This window comes from Nymphalis io, chromosome 17, assembly GCF_905147045.1.
Source record: "Nymphalis io chromosome 17, ilAglIoxx1.1, whole genome shotgun sequence".
Taxonomy (NCBI): domain Eukaryota; kingdom Metazoa; phylum Arthropoda; class Insecta; order Lepidoptera; family Nymphalidae; genus Nymphalis; species Nymphalis io.
In genome coordinates this window covers 9,061,764-9,076,704 of record NC_065904.1, presented here as the reverse complement: position 1 = coordinate 9,076,704, position 14,941 = coordinate 9,061,764, and the positions used below count along the sequence as shown (strand labels likewise).

Sequence of the window (14,941 nt, the reverse complement as noted above, 5' to 3'; positions counted from 1 at the left end):
TTAATATAAGGGACACAAAGAAGATGAAACATATCAGATATTTACATATATTAAATTATTTTTACTTTCTTTTACATATTGTATTCATAATATATTATTATTTTAAAGAATGACAATAAAAATACAAAAATTTAAATTAACATGTTAATATTTAATTTCTGCATGATTGCATTCTGTGACAGATTAAAAAAAAAAAGTCTTTGTTTTCATACTTGTTTTGTTTTTTTTTTATTTCTTTAATGAAATAACGTCAATTGTAAAACTGTTTAAGTAAAATTAATACGTACTCCTTTGTAACATTCACTTCCTGAATTCTTGACAAGAAACAGTCCTACCTGTAACATTACATTCTTGTGTTTTGCGCAGAGGAAATTCCACAAACGTGAACAGCGATAGCGATGTACGCTTCGCTTTTTAAGGAAGGAAAGAATTATAAGATTTATGTAAAAAAAAAACAAATTTTACCTTTGATTGCTTGCTAATAATAATTATATATGTATTTTTACTCTGTATTTTCAGCTACATCTACGTGTTTAAAATATGTATTAACTTACAATAAAATGTATAATTATTTAAAAAGTCAATTCTAATTTGTGAGCATGTGTTTAATTTTATATAAGAAATTCGTTGCATTCTAATGTATTTCAGCAAATGTCACTCCAATATATTAGTGTGCAATGGTATTATGTAGTACACTATGTAAAATTCGACTTATTTATATGATTACTAGCACTAACAATTCTTAGAATGTATTACTTAGATCAATGACGTCATGACCCTATAACTAATATATTGGATGGAAGTTATCGATAACTAATAATAATATAAAATTGCTAATAAGCTCGATACTAGTTTTAATCGTATATAATTTATTTATTTTAAGCGGTTTTCGTATTTGATGAGTGGCCTTTATATTGTTCAGATGTCTTATGACTAGAATAAGATCACATATAGAATAATCTATGTTAAACTGTAAAGTAAGGCGTACCTTGTCTAATATGTAATTTTGTTGCTTATTTTGTTATAGATTTAAATATTTTTAGATATGACAATTGTATTATAGGTTACTGCAACTGTACGTTTTGATAGCGGTGATACTGTTATATACAATCTTTAAACTATATAGAGAGAAATAAAAATATTGCTGTCTTTTTCTTTTATGTAAAGTTGAAAAGGATAGCAAGTCTTAGTTCTGTCAAATTTGTTTATAAATTGTGTGTAACACAATCGGCTTTTCTTGGAATGGCTGTCTCGGCTATAACCTCGTCTATTGTCTACATTAACCAATCCGTAAGACTAAGAATTGCATTCGCGACTGATCACGCGAAAATGTCTTCAATTGCCTTCAATTAATAATTCAAATGCCTTCAATTAAGATTGAACTATACTTTCACGTCCGTTTCATGTTGTTTTGATATGCTTTTGTCAGCATATGGGTCGCGGCTCAAAACAACATATTTACCGGATAAAGTATATGATGTCAAAATATAGCTAAACACGGCCTTTGATATTACTAACAATTGGTGGATCCGATGGGCCATTATAGATGGTTTAGCGCCAGCTTCGGCGATATGCTTCCCACGGCGCATAGGCCCGTGAAAACACAATCCATGCGAAACGAGTTTAACTGATTGGCTTACGATATCAGATAAGGATTAAATAGTGTGATGGGACGTGGACTGTGAAGACTCGTATTTTTACTATGACCATGCGCTGAGGTGGGTTGACGTATATAAAATAATATATGCTTATATTATAATGATTAGGGAATGATCGCACAGCCTAGAATTTATAAGTATTATACACGTGAAATAAATAAAAACTTATTAAGAAGTAGTTTTTTATTGATTAAACAACAAACGTGCAAAACCTTAAACTATATTTATATTTTTCATTTGGAATTATCAGAATTTAATTGTGTTTCTTATCCAATTATTTAAAATAATGATGAATGATGGTGATGATGATGTCGACTTTTGATGTCAAATATATTTTATGCAATACGTAATAATGAGCACTTAATTTACTATTTATTTTGTCTAAATAAAATTTTATAATATATATAAAATAATACCATCGAGTATCCTCCGGGCACTTGCAAAGAATAACCTTACAGTATTCTCCTTTGAGGAAATGCAGCCGCTATCCATACTATATTTGTTTTGCTGAAGAGGGTTGTTCGCTCAATCTGTAAACTGTAGATTTAAAGTTTCCTCAAAAAATAAATTCAAAGAAACAAAGTCAGTATTACTGACTATTGCTTCTCAATACATGTTTTGTAATGTATGTTCGGAAGAATAATAACGAATTTATGTGGTGGAATATTATGAAGCCACAGCATGGTTGGTAGTTAGTGTGGAGGGTTTTAAAAAATCTTAGAGAAAAAAAAATATCCTCCTCACCTCGCGGCTTCGGCTGCGTAAAGGAGTGCGCGTATGTAATTACCATTAAATAGCAAGCGATAACATTAATTCGTAACTAATATAACTAATGCAAAAGTCAATTTGTTTGATACGCCTTCACGTCTTAACTACTCGACTGATCATCATGAAATTTTGCTTACACTGTCAGAGATATAGAAAAGGACAACCTCCCGTCAGGACAGAGGCGCGGGTGGAAGCTAGTAGGATATAAGTTCAAGAATATAAATCCCTATTAAAATTCTCCTGCAGTTAAATCTTTAAAGAAATTCCACGTTACATCAGGTGTTACTTAGTTTATGTAAAAGATAACGGACTTGCGTTTTACATCCTCGCTTCATTATATTGGAGCGGCTCATGAGCGGTTTACGTGTCAATGGAAAATGGGATTATAACCCGTAATGTTTACAACTTAAAAGCGATATTTCTTCCGACACATTTTCCAGTAAGTTGAAATTTCATGATTACACACGACATTCATATTATCCGTAGATTTAGGTATGTGAGGGCTTAGATATGTTGATACTTGTTCATTTTCTTTTTCGTTTTCACTTGTTCATTTTCTTTTTCGTTTATTTATATATCGTTCTCAGAGACGGCTTAATTAAGTACTTACATAACAAGAGTTTGATTATCTTGATGTTTTTATACGGAATGTTTGTAGTTTGAACGTCAAGAAACAAATTAATAAATATTACGGTAATATAGATTTTAAGGTTTTTACTTATAATTTGTGTTTGAGTTAAATGAAAAAGCTTACACTCTGTTGTCAAGTGTTTTCTGTTTTTAAATTCTATTGTTTTTTTAATATTCTTCTTCGAAAATTATGGTTATATTAAAGACAAAATATATTTTACAATAAATATTATAATAATAATCTATGATAAACGTACGATCAAAAGCTAAATAGAAGCGTCAAAAGTATCTAAACTCTGATAAACTGATTACCTCCTATGTAACACCTACGGCTATAGAAAATTATCTTATTAATAAAAGTCTCATAATATCACATCAACAAGCAAAAAACAGACAGGCAACACTTTAGTATCAGTACACATAAGTACTTGATTGACTTTTAATTTGCCATTAAATGCTATATTAAAAGTATTAAACTGATTATTTCAACATTATATATAAAACTGGATGCCGGTATATATGTATATCTGTTTGAGATTAAGACACGACGGGATTTACAAGTAGCCATTGCATTTATTTATTTATGGTTCGAAAAACAGATTATAAATAAAATACGTTCATCAAATAAAAATAAACAATGAAATTGGACTATGCAATCCAAAACACAAAACACATACATATATGTATACGTGAACAGAAATTGCGAATTGATAATGGAATACTTTTCGTAACATAATTATTAGAAATATTAAGTTATTAAAAAAATATGATAATATATCTATGACTGTCTCACTTCAGCTTACGAAGATGTTTTATTTCGTTTCATTGTGAAAAGCGTTGACATTTCTCTTTTATTTATAAATATTAGTCAAATACTGTGTTTCGAAAGAACTGCATTGAGGACGTATAATAATATAGTTATGGTAATTATATTTATTAAAGAAAGAAGTAATTAATACATTTTAAACATAAATCGTAAATATATATTTCTATATGTACAGATTAATATTTAAATATATATATATATATATAAGCGAACTACTCATCACGAGATCTCCCAAAACAAACTATCCGCCCGATTGACTTGCACAGTTACTCCTTCCCCGACGTAGACGCTCACTAAGAATGGATTTTACGAATATCCTATACAAAGTACATTTTTATTCTTATCCACCAGTGAAGCAGGAACGATTTGCTAGTATATTATATAAAATAATAGAAATCGATGGATGAAGTTCAAACATCCGAAAACAATATTATTCCTACTAATACCAAATATAGGTACCAAAACCAAATTTTTGTAAATTGTAACATAACGCATCGTCGGTCGACCGTAAAATACGAAATGCAGTTTACAATCCAACGCCATGGAATAGAACATACACAAAATTATGATTTATTTTCCTAATAATAATTATGGTCGGTTATATTGAAATCAAATCAATTTACATAATGTGATGACATTTTAATGAGTGATCCACTTGAACCAGCGCCGAGGGTGCGCAGCGTAGCGCACTGTTCCGCAATCCGTCTAGGTTTGGTATATAAGTCCTATTATACATAAAAAAATTACGTAAGCCAAGCGCGTATAGACAGCAACTTTCCTTAAATCTCAAGAATACATAGCAATTGTCTTTTTATACAAGATTTATTTAGGCCAAATATTCCAAACAGAATTAGATAACATCATGATGGAACTCTACAACGAACAAGAGCATATATAAAAAAAATTGAAAATTTGATACTGTTTTTATACTATTATTAAATTATATATATAAAAAAATAGATGTTAACAACAACTGTACGAACTTTCGACTCAATTAAATGCACGATGTCTGAACCGCATATAATTCAAATGTAATAAAAACAAACTATATATAGCTATGCTAGCTAGAAAAATGAGAATATTGTACGTATAAGTGCCATGATCGTAAAAATTCGCTAACATATAGGATTAGTGATTGACTGTTCTTAATTAGAGGCACAAATGCCATAAGGTCACCTTCATTATTATGACCTTAGTTTTCCAAGGAATAGTTAATATTTCTGTCAGTCCCAGTTTCAATGGGCGATTATTCGTGTCGATTGATATATCTAAGCAATTATATATTAAAAAGAATAATGCCAAGTATATTCACCACGCTAATTCATTGCAGAGCGGCGGATATACATAATCAAACATAAATATAAACTTTATTCAAGTAGGCAAGCTCTTTTTTAACGGCAGTTCAACAGTTTATTTTGGTTATAAGCATTATCACCGGTTTGGAATGTGAAAGACGAGAACACACCAATTAATGTAGACATATTAATTGAATTTACAACTCATATGAATCCAGCATGGAAATCAATGAATCCTAACTCCATGCTGTTTAATAATCTACTATTATCTGCGCAGTTTTACCAGCGTTAAAGGTTGCTTCTTCGCCCCCATGGGTAGCCTATAAACTTTCTTAATAAATCACTAGTGCTATTTAACGCGAAAAGGTTTTGCCGATCGGACTGATGGATCTTGAGATTAGCGCGATTAAACAAACAAACACTTCAGCTTCATAATATTAGTGTGTAACTAATAGTACTTCTTGTCTCATAATTGTTTTACTATATTAACTTTAAAATTATTAATTAAAAAATATTAAATGATACGCGGGATTAATATTTCAGACATTATACTTTAATATATATAGATATCATATATTTGTGTTTACGACATAGCTGGAAAACTAGGACATACAAAAAAATGTGATCGGTCCATCATTAGCAGGTATATAACATGTCGGAAAACGACGTCTACATCTTCACACACGACTGAACTCGAAGCACAACAATGTGTTTCACATTCCTGTCCAACGACACGTATATAATTTGTTGAATTACAAACTAATTCCTTTAAGATAATTAACGAAGTATTTCGCTTTATATTAGTGCAATTTTTAAAAATGTTATGAATATTATGATTTTAATTAAAATTGTGTTTTTAGAACATTTTAATACGGGTATTTTTTGTGGATTAAAATATAAGAAATTAGTGTTAGTAATAAATAATTGACGTCTCAACTTTCAGAAATTTTTTCGTTAATTAAATTTCATTTTTTTTTTTTATTTATATCAACGAAAAATATTTTGACATCGATTCATAAAACATGGATATATCATTCGATTATAAGAAAAACCGGCATGAAACACATAAAAAAACAAACTTTAAAAAGGCAAATAAAAACTCATAAATTAGTTGGCCATTACTATTTAACTTAGCTTCGTTTGATCTGCTAATGTACATCGCCAAACCGCCATTTCATCATCCATCAACGAAGCCAATTCTTTCAAGTTATAAACCGCATTCAACTGACTATCGGGAACATTTTAAAGCCGAATAAAAACTTGTGCTATTTATGCTGCCCACTTCAATCTGATCTTGGCTTTTTATTACCTTTATACGAGTACTTTAGGGGACTCGGAAGTTGTCTTGATGCGACGTGGAGTGAAGTGGCGAGATGAAAATTCCCAGTAAGCTCTTTGTAGTTCTAACTCTTACTTTTTAAGTATTAACGGATTACATAAATCATAATAAAATGTATTCATTCATTATAGTTACCCTATTTACATGTATGTTCGTGCTAATCTCGAAAATTAGTGAATGGTTATTGATCCTGGTTTTACTATGGTATTGGTCGTTTTGCGATGGTATAGAATACACCATGTGGTTTTTATTTCCGTTAACTTCGGGATATTGCTCAATTAACACAGAAACAACGCTGAAAGGTTTTTTTCAAATTGGTTTTGTTTTTTCGTGCACATTTCATTGCACAGAAATATGTACCAAGAATATACTTTGAATTGTTGATTTTAATTTAATTACGAATTTATTTAATTATTACGATTTTTTATGATATTCGAATTGATTGCATGAAAGGTAACATTTTTTTTTTAATTTTTATATGATTAATATTAATCATATAAAAAATATATTTAAAAATACACACTTCATTCAGACTTTCAATGAACTATTAAATAAAACTTTCAACGATTTTAGATTCATATAATGTCAATATAATACAGTTATTCACAGCAGAACTACAAATTCTGCAACAGATAAAAAATAATTATGTAAAGAAGTAAAAAAATATAATAATCGTAGGTACAAGCGCTTGAATGTATTCAAAGATATCAAGGAAACCTTGAAAATATAATATGCGCTCAGTGAGCGCCCAGCCAAGGCACGTGAAAATAAGTTTGAGAATAAGAAAGAACGGAGGGTGTGTTTCAAGCATTAAATGGGGCTGTTTTGTGAGCGTATGAATATGAAGTGTGGAACCACCGAATTGTTATTAAATAGTTTCATTCTTAACATTAATTTAACATTATTTATCTTCGATTGCTGTTTTTTTAAATCAATCTATAACTTTTTAATTTTTTCGACCTCTGTTGTTTTCCTTGTATTCTTTGTTCAATGTGTGTAATTAAAAACACGTTAAAATATTTTTAGTGATTTTTAGATTAATTATCGTTTTAAAAATGAATTTTCATCTACGGCTTTGTGCAGTCCTGTCTGGGTAATACTTTGTAGTGTTGTATTCCGGCTTCAAGGATGAATGAACGAGTTGTAATTCCAGTTACAAGGGAAACAACATCTTAGATTACGTTGCTGGCAGCAAATTGATGGATAAAGAATGGTTTATAGTCTTTCAATGCTCGTATTTATGAACGAGAGACAACTTAATTTTAAGGAAGCCATTTGCTCTTCTGCCTTCATATTTATAGTAATGGTTACCCGGATTTGAATAACACAGTAACGCTAATCTTGGCTCAGATTACTTATAGATTATATTATACATATTTATAGATTATAATGTAATTATAATTTATTAGAGATTATGTTACTTCAGTATAACAGATTAACAAGTCACATAACGACAAAATATATGATGAGTGGGTACCTACAAGACGGGCTAGGACAAAAACCTTATCAAGCCTTTAATATTTGACGAGCCGGTTGGCGTGGTTGGTAGTATACCTGCCTTTCACGCCGATGGTTGTGGGTTCGATTCCCACCCAGGACAGACATTTGTGTGCATGAACATGTCTGTTTGTCCTGAGTCTGGGTGTAATTATCTATATAAGTATGTATTTACAATAGAAAAGTAGTATATGTAGTATATCAGTTGTCTGGTTTCCATAGCACAAGCTTTGTACAAGCTTAATTTGGGATCAGGTGGCCGTGTGTGAAAAATGTCCCGGGATATAGTATAGTATAGTATCAACATGTAGAATACATAGCATTAATGTTATAAAATATATTTTTTTATCACACACACTACGGCTATACATATAGTTTTGTCATTTTGTAATTAAAAAAAGGAGAAATAACAATGCCCTATATTCCTATTTAAACCTCCAATAGTTTCTTTTATATATCGTGAAATATGTCAAGTTAAATTCACGATTGAACGACTAACGGATTCTAATTATGTATCATTATAGTTTTGTGAAGTACGCTCGATTGATAGTCATCCTTAATTGTTACGACTGCAGCACATCCTTTTCACATTTTGTTTTCATTTACATTTAACTCGTTCAAAAACAAAACGATAACTTGCAATAATTGCAACTAAATAATTCAAATATACGGTTAAGTTAATATTATCATTAGTAGGAAACAAGACGAGCTCAATGTATATAAAAAAGCCGTACAAAAAGTAACAGCACTAGCTTATTAAAATTAAAAAGTTTGCAGTTTATTCTTCTTATACTTCCCTGTTGCGTGTACGGGTTTTTTATTTATTTTTTAAATACAATTTCTTAATGCTAACAATATTTATTCTATATTCTCTTCAGTAGAATATTTGACAATCGAAAAAGAGGTCGTTATATTATTTAAAATTCACGTTTACTTATGTTTTTATAGTTTAATTTTAATTGAAGTTTTTATAAGGAAACCATATTTCTTGATTTCTTTTTAAATTCCTTGCAAATGTCAAGCTGCCCTTATCAAATGCGAGCAATTAAAATAGGCATGGTACCACCCATTATTTCTAGATATGTCTAAGATATTTCTGTTCGAACAGCTTCCTAATCAAATACCAGGCGGATTTAGTGCACACCAAAGCTTTGAACAACAGAGGTATCTGCAATCAATATTTGGTTGTTGCTTTAATTCATTTTGAATAAGAGACATTTGTCAATGCTGTAATATAATTACGACCAAACAATTATTAGTATTAAGATAGTGAGCGATCACAAGAAATATTTTACCACCAATTCTCCTCGTCTTATTTAATAAATTAAAAAAATATACATATGATATCAAGGAACTTGCTGGGTGACCGAGGTTTGTTCGACAATGTACCAAACAGAGAGTATTCCATTGTACTGCTCCGATAACAACTTCGCCGACATTTAGAACGCAATTATTTCGCGAATCCATAATAAATGTCATAGAGATTATTCAAGATTCCGACCAATGATATCACGTCAATTCAAGGTCAAAGTTGTTTATTTGTATTTATTACTCTTGTTGTTGAAATAGGATATACATCGTTGTAAGTCACAAGACCAACGAGTTAGCAGTATTAATATTACGTTACCTAATAAATGGCATATATTTATTTCGGGAATTTTTAATTACGTATTTATAAAGTATATAATTATTTATATACGATGTATTTCTATCATTGAGCATGCAATTATATCATAAGTATAAATAAATAATACGATATAGCCTCGATTAACGTAAAACGAACTAACTAACAATGTTTTTTTGAATTTCTTTCTTTTAAATTCAAATAAAATTGTTTTTTTTTTTGTATCCTGTTCGAGATTAGCGCGAAAAGCACTTAGCGGGTTCTCCAAACCTTTCCAATGACAAAACTTATCTAGATTAAAACTTTACTTAACTATTCGTTTACAAAAGCCACAGATCTCTAAAAGGCTTTTCTACTACAACTTGACCTCGGAAATGTATGAGAGCAAATATAGGATAGGGGTCAAGTTAAATTACTTTTTTTATCGTTCTCCATGCGGCTTCTCTCACGGGCTATGGTTTCAATATAAATTCGACGAATTCAAGTTTCTTTTAAACAAAGGACATTAAGTACCTCTTTTGTATTAAATATATAAAAGGAAGGTCGCAGGGCACTTAAAATTGTCGATGGATATTTCTCTTTAATCTTATACTGAACAAAGTATTGTCTAGGAATTGATATAAAGAGAATATATTTAATAAGTGTAACATGAGCTAAATAGAAAAATATCTTACATAAAATAAATACGAGCGTAAAGTAAACATATTTAGTTTTTTTTTTGTTTTGTAATTTGTTAATCATAATCTGTATTACACCACATTAAAAAAAACATTGAGACAAAAGTTAAAAGTATACAGCCTTATCTCTATCATAAAGCTTCCAAGAGTGGCGGTAGGTGAAAAAATAATTATGATATATATATATTGTTCGGTAGAGTAAGCATATGTTAATGAAACCTCCTTTTAATAAATAAAAATGAATATCTCCTATATTCATATCGTATTATATAAAGTTTCTTTACAATACTCTTAGTATTAAAGCCTGAGGGGAATTCGAGTGAACTTCACAGCGTCTATTGTTCGTGATGATGCCTACCTGCCAATAAGAAGTTTTGATTTACTTCTACTCCGAAGACCGAAAATTTTGTAAGCTATAAGGAGGGTTTATTTAAACGGTAAGGAGGATTCATTTGGAAGACGAAAGAAATTTGAGTCGCATTATGGTAGTCAAAATTCCAATTTCTAAAATAATCGTTAAAGTAATTTAATCTATGCACATTTTAAATGATAAAAAAAAATTATAAACCGTGTAAATTATATATTTAACAAAAAGATATTCCAAAAAAAATTGTCACCTGATAATGTTAATATGAGCGAATCAAAACGCGGTGACATGCACTGGTTTATTGTTAATATATAGAATATAAATAATTATGAACGAAGAAAAAATAAGTATTCGATCGTCACATCCAGTTCACATTCTCGATTACAACATTAATATATGCTAACTTATCAGAACAACGAAACGACACTGTACCTTGTAGAAAATACTGTTTCAGTCTCTCAGATTAAATCAATTAGACCAGATTAAATTCATGTACAAAGTACTTTACCTTATACTTTATCGTACACCACAAAAAGAAAAAAATTATACATGGATACAACCTAAAAAAAACTAGCATACAATTATGGCGACCTTATCGCTACATAGCGATCTCTTCCAGGCAACCAACGGTGTAAGTAACTCTTAGGATATAAGTGGTGCTGTAATAATAAATAAAATAATATCAATATATAATTAAAACAAACTAATAAATAAATTTAAATATAAAATACACATATATAATCAATGAATAAATTATATTATCAATACATATACAATTACAAGTATATAATATAAATACATACTATATACAATAAGAACGAATGAAAACGATAAGTTATCAATCATAACAAGAAAAAAAAAAGAAATTATTGGCGATAAGGGAGTACAGTACAGTAACAGCCTGTTAATGTCCCACTGCTGGGCTAAGGCCTCCTCTCCCTTTTAAGGAGAAGGTTTGGAGCTTATTCCACCACGCTGCTCCAATGCGGGTTGGTAGAATACACATGTGGCAGAATTTCAATGAAATTAGACACATGCAGGTTTCCTCACGATGTTTTCCTTCACCGTTAAGCACGAGATTTTAAGATTAACATTTTAAAATTAAGATTGTAAGATTTTTTACAAAAAATATATATGGATTTGGCCTCCCGAATATTTAAAGGAAGGTCATTCCAGAGCTTAATAGCCTGAATTGTAAAAGAATTACTTAAGTTTATCATTTTTTAAAAGCTATTTTGTCAAAATTAAATAAAATTGTTATATCGTTGTTTTTTTACCTCAAGATAGTTAAATTACAAATGTAAATTAAATAAATCTTTATACATTTTTAACTAAGTAATTATGTCCATTTTCACTTTAATTAATTTCTGAACAGTAATATTGCAAATGATTGATCGATATTTAATTGATTGATGATATTGGTTGTAGCAGAGATGGCCCAGTGAACCTGAATGTGTTTAATTTCACTGAGATTCTGCCACATGTGTATTCCACCAACCCGCATTGGTGCTGGAATATGTTCCAAGCCTTCTCATCAAAAAGAAGTGGCCTTAGCCCAGCAGCAGGACATTCACAGGCTGTTACTTTATTGGTTGCAGCGACGTGTTAAGTTTTGTGTAATAAAGCTTTGTCTACACAGACGTAAAATTATCAACTTTTGTTATGTCAATATATATCAGTGATGAATTTTTCTATAATTGTCAGCAAATATTGGTACAAAGTCGTTTGATGGTCGGTGACTTACTGAGAAATTGCTAATAGTTGCAAACACAGAAATTGCCGACTATTTTGTTGAAACGATTTTAAGGTTATTTTTTTTAATAAGATAATGCAAACTTTTATGTTTTCAATACAGGTTTGTGTTAAAAGAGAGGGAGAAGTAGAATGTGGTTATAAATCTACCTGTAATTGTATTAGAATAGGAACAATATCTGGTGATTTCATTAAAAGAAAAAGCCAACTATTTCAGTGAAAACGCACCTTTACTGCATGTAGTATGCTAAATAACAAACTAAACTGTATATTAGCTACATTTTATATATTATATTTATCGGTAGTTTTAAAAGCAGAAACGATTACATATTATTTTATATTGGAAAGAAACTTTAAGGAGTACCTAACCTAAAAGCGCCAAGAATTGAACGATATAAAGAGCACGGATTACGTTTAACGAAGAGAAAAAACAGGAATATGTGTATAATACCTTGAAAACAGTATTTCTTATAATATTAATAAAAATATTATTAATATCAGCTAAAATAATCTATGGTAGTATAATAACTCATCTATGATTACGATAAATTAAATGTTCTTCATTATTAGGTAAAAAAATAATTATTACATATTCGAGTCCTTCCATAATTATGAAAAAATAAGGCCCTAATTATAAATGTTGTTCAGCGAATGATACGTTAAGCAATGCTTCTTCTTACAAATATCAAATCATTATCATTAATGAGAAAAAGAGATAAATTAGTGTTTAACGAAAAAACCGTTAATTATCGTTTATAAATAAGGCCGTATATATATATTTTAACATATGGATTTTTATATTTTATTGGTTATTCAATTTTTTTACTGTTTTATTTATCTTCTATAGTACGAAGTCCCGGCAATTTTAAAGCACAGAATGAAAAAACTCGTTCATAAAAATATTTGGGAACCTCTTCCGAACTTTTTCAATTCAAACATTGTGAACGATTCAGTTTCGCGATGCGATATTGGTTTTGAAATATTTATACTATTATTTCGTGTATATTTATTTTAAAATATTTAACTACAAAAACATTGGTGATAACTTGTCGGTTGTTGTCGGTGGCGTGCGTGCCTTTATTATAATTAAAAGAGATGAGATACCGAATAAATTACATGACTCATATATACGACATATTATGTAAAATATTATCACTTTGCCGTACACCACTATTTGAGATGGTACAATTATTTGATATCACAGTTTTCATTTAAGCTGTGCACACAGATAATATTGTCATGGTATTTTTTTTTTGTTTTTTATTTTAGCAAATACAGATAATAATTAATTTCCTTCACCTTCAGAAAAATAGTCATAGTCCCGAACCATGAGAACTGAAATTTCCACTTATATAAGCAGTGCTGGTTTACTTAAATATGACTTAGTAATTCTAAGTAAACTTATATAAAGTAAGGTAAATAAAAATTAGACGAAGGAAGAAAAAAATATTAAAAAGTGTTTTCATATATTTACTTTTCTATTTTTAAAGGTATTAGTAGGTATGTTTAGTGAAAATTTAGTTTATTAAAATGTAAAATCAAGTGAATGGAGCTGAAAAATATATTACAATAATTGAACAGGTAAAGCTCCTCGCGGTATTACATTTGGTATTATAATAACTGAGCTAGGAATACTATTTTAAAAGGAATTTTATTCTGAAATGTTTAAGGATAGATTCAGTTCCTGATAGTTATAATTTGGATGTTTATTTTTAAGTATGGTAACATTGTTAAAAATAATATGAAGTTATCCAAAATTGAAGTTTTAACCAGGCTTGCCTGGTTAAACTACTACACTACTGGATTTTCATGTTCTTAATTTGTTTATTATTCATCTAATGCTCAGCGGTGAACGAAACCATCGTGAGGAAACCTGCACGTATGGGAGCAAATTCTTTCAAATGTATAACCACAAACCCGCATTGGAGCAGCGTGGTGCTTCGCTTTTTATTATTTATTGATGATGAACAGGTTGGCAAAAGGTTAAAACCAGTTTAGTTTTATATTTATTAACAGTTATTCTTTTTTTAAGTCTGCTACTACTATCGTATCTAAATCTGTTCATCCCGTATTTCTGTTACACTGGCTTATACGCCCTTCATACCAGAAGACGGCAATTCGAAGCATTGCGGTTTGACAATAAAAATAAATATGTGGGGTTAATCAACCCGAAGGAGTACTAGGGCTTTGTATTATTAAGGAAGTAAACTAAACTAAGAACATGATATATTTTTTTATAAAATAATGAACTTTTAATAAATATTTGTTTGTTTCTGCAACCCCACGCTATAATTTCTATCGGTACAAATTTAATTTATTTTTTACAGTAAACATGTCTGTTTGTCCTGAGTCTGGATATAATTATCTATATAAGTATGTATTTACAAAAGAAAAAGTAGTATATGTAGTATATCAGATGTCTGGTTTCCATAGTACAAGCTCTGCTTAGTTTGGGATCAGATGGCCGTGTGTGAATGGTATCTCAGGATATATATATATATATACTTA

General features: G+C 29.8%; 1 protein-coding gene across 4 annotated transcripts in view; it reads right to left on the bottom strand.

Annotated features, from left to right (window-relative positions):
* Window positions 1–14,941, bottom strand: part of LOC126774671 (probable beta-hexosaminidase fdl) — a 95,045-nt gene that overhangs the window by 54,475 nt on the left and 25,629 nt on the right. The window contains exon 1 of one of the 4 annotated variants that reach the window (XM_050496205.1): window positions 2,075–2,165. The exons of the other annotated variants lie outside the window; for them this stretch is intronic. The gene's annotated coding sequence lies outside the window, so the exon portion shown is untranslated. Of the gene's footprint in view, window positions 1–2,074; window positions 2,166–14,941 lie in introns of those variants that run through there. 4 annotated transcript variants of the gene reach the window in all.